Raw genomic sequence first — 3,816 nt, 5'->3', positions numbered from 1 at the left:
GATATGAATATGTATGCAACCTACTATGCGTGAAATTATGCACAAAAGTATGGATGCAATGTGTCCTAACTAACTACTTTGTCAGCATTCTAGGAAAAATCCCACTAATGAGAGATTTCAATTCAATTCTTCCCTCGATCATTCTTTTCCGTGATGATGGTCTATGCACCTCGGATTCTATGAGGGGTCAAATTATGATTTGAGGTTGGGGTTGACCTAGGTTGGTCAACCCACTGGATTTGTTCAATACGGGCTTGTGGACTGTAATGTGCACTTGGGCCTCAATTATATTAAAATATGGGCTTCAATATATTTTATGATGGGATCAGGCCCTAGTTTTAAAAGGATTTGGGCTTAGATTGTTTAGAAAATATTGGCCCAGATTTTTAGGGTAATAGGGCCAAAGACCGTTTTTGAAAACTGGGTTTGACCCCTTTTGGAAAATTGGGTCTGGGCCAAATTTTTTCTTAGGAAAAGGTTGGGCCTATACTTGGTATTTCTCAAAAAAATTGGGCCCGAGCTATTTGAAAAGGGTTGGGCCGACCCATATTTTAAAATAGTTGGGCCAAGTGCTTCATTTTGAAAGGATGGGCCTTTGTCTCATTACTGGACTTTTTCTGAATACTGGCTAAGTAGTATGTATGCCTAAATGTATGTCAAATGCATAATATAATACAAAGTATTCCCCAACACATATACAACACACTATTCATGGAGAAGGATGTGGCTCCTGTCCCAACCTAGGGTAGGTACACGTATATAGGGTTGTTCATGGCTCTATCTTAGTTAAGGGAAAACTATGGACAAGTGCGTGTGGGTAGGCTCTAATCCCTATTTGACAAAAAGGTCCCCAATTTGAAATTTCATCCTCCCCCATAGGGGTCCGGACAAAGCTCGCATTGAGCGGGGTGGTTCGCGGGTCCCATCAAGCTTAAGCTACGAAGGGACAAACGCTATTACACCCCTATCTAATCTTAGCAGGTAAATCTCGGGTATAGAGCGTGAGAGTGTGTGAATTTAAATTTAACCTAATCCCACTATCCCCACATTTATTCACATGTTATAAACAATATGGAAACAAGATATCTACCATTAATACATATATATATTCAAAAGATAAGGAAACACAATATATGCAATTAATATGTTTATTCACAAAAAATTTGGAAACAAAAGAATAAGGAAACAAAATATTTACGATTTAATATACAAAATATCTATAATTACTATACTTATTCAAAATATCTTACAATTAATATGCTTTTTCAAAGTTTTGGAAACAAAATATCTACATTGAATATTCAAAAAAATTAGGAAACAAAATATTTTTAATTAATTAAGGTTATTTACAAATTATGGAAGTAATATATATACAATTAATCAAAATTATTTACAAATTACAATATTTACAAAATAAGGAGTAATTAAGATTTATTAAATTTAAACTTGGGATAATTTCTAATTAATTAATGGCTCGACTCTCTAAGTCCCCAGCGGAGTCGCCAAGCTGTCGCGACGTCCCGGGAGCGCGTGTGCCCCGAGCGGCGAAATTAAAAATCAATTTTATTTTCAATGAAAAATCATGGAATGTTGGAGTCGCCACTAACCTTTAGTGCGGTTAGAACACATGATTACTACCCCGTTAGGGGTAGAATCGGCCTACGTTACCAGAATTGGGCTCGGGAGTTCGGTTACGCGAGGGGAAGGTACTAGCACCCCCTACGCGCCCGTTCTTACGAACGGTACCTAATTAATTCGAAACTATCCCTAAGTTAATCTAATAAGCCTTTAAATTACTCCTTTTTATGACTTTGTAATTACACGTGAAAAATAAATAAATAAATAAATATAATATAATATATATATATTCCCTCAGAGCTTAAGGTACGTGATGCCCAAAGGCTAATACCCCTTGCAATTAAATCATAGGGATTTAAAAATCAAGAAAATATTTTATCAAAATATATACCATAGTACGTATAAGATTGAATAAAGAAAATACTAAAAATAGTGATAATATTATTAATAATGATAAGAATGATAACGTTAATAAATAATACTAATACTAATAACAATACTAATATTAATAGTAGTAATAGATATGATAATAATAATAATAATGATAATAAATGACAATAATGGTAACAATAATAATATTAACAGTAACAATACTAAACATCATTAACTAACAATATACATATTTTAATAATATGATATTTATCCTAATATTAACACGCGGTCAAAGATATGCACAAGACATATATATGCTAACAATTAATTAAGGAAAACAATTTGAATTTAAAATATGTAAACTACTAAAACGGGCAAGAAAATAATTGAATTTATGGAAACAAGGTTAATTATAAAATTAATAATTACCTATTTAATTATGGCAACCAAAATTAACACGCAACCTTAACTATACAAAAATTAAATACAAAGAGAGTACAATAATGACCAAAAAAAAAAACCCTAAGTACATAATTTATGTGGAAGCAATTTCAACCCTAAAAGTACATCAAGATACAATAAATCAAAATACGAGAATACAATATTAAGAATATATAGTAGTAAGGCAGCAATTTTAAATGTACCCTAATATACAATAAGAAGAATAGGTAAAAATAACGTAAATATGCACCTAAACATATGAGGTGATCACAATAATAAGATGTAAACTATACAATTAAATGATAATATAAATATGCCGATAAATGATTAAGGCAATGATAATAATACCTATGCATGCAAATTAAATATACAATTAAAATATGCAATCAATAATAACATAAATATAAATATATAAGGTCATAATAATAATAATCACATAAATATGCAAAAATATATATAAAATAAATATGCAACATAATAATAATAATAATATGCAAAATAAATACACAATGATAATATGACAACAATATTAAAGTATACAATAATAATAACAAGAAAAATATATCACGGATATTAAATATCAAAACAAACAATGTAACAGACAACAATAATATTAATATTTTATATATGTAATAAACGCAGCAAAAAAAAGCACACTTTAAGTTTTTTTAAATGAATTTCTACAATGAATTTTCTACACCTATATTTAACATTTAGAAATAAATAAATAAACAAATAAGCCTGAATAAGTATCATAAACTAAATATTTAATATTTACCATCAAGAGCTTAACCCTGCACAACTAAAAAAAAAAAAATCTGTTAATCATTTAATCTCTACACATACAAAATAAAGGAGTAAACTTTAAATATTAAAACTGAAGCAAACCAAACCAATCTATATAAAAAAACAATATGCAACACAGTAAACACAAAAGAAGTAAAACATGGATGAGTATAGGCAAGTGGGTGTGTGCGGAGACTTACAGAGAGGGTGGCTCAGCCGGGACTTGAGATGGTGATGGCCGGAGATCTGGAGCAGAGAGGACTGGGTGGTTCGGGTTACTGTGCAGCAGAGGAAGCTGGCGATGGCGGGTGATCCGGCGTGACTGCTGGCGGATGCTGGTGCAGACAGCTGCTGCGAGAGCGACGGCACGTGGCGTAGGCGACGGCGACGGCGACGATGTATTGGGCTGTCTGGGTTGGAGCTGCCTGAGACAGCCTCGATTGGAGCTGTCGCTGGTGGCCTTCGGGCCTGGTGTGACCAGAGGAGCAGCAGGGGTGGTTTGCTGGTGTGGAGGAGGCCGAGAGGCCTGCTGGAAGGGCTGAGGAGGGAGGCTCAACCGGAGAAGGAGAAGAGAGGATGGAGGCGGGGAAGATCTGGAGCGGGATCTTCGGGCGGTTGCCGGAGTTTTCCGAACTGGGT

The sequence above is a fragment of the Malania oleifera genome, chromosome 1, assembly GCF_029873635.1.
Source record: "Malania oleifera isolate guangnan ecotype guangnan chromosome 1, ASM2987363v1, whole genome shotgun sequence".
In the NCBI taxonomy this organism is placed as follows: Eukaryota; Viridiplantae; Streptophyta; class Magnoliopsida; order Santalales; family Ximeniaceae; genus Malania; species Malania oleifera.
Note: the sequence above shows the minus strand (reverse complement) of the source record.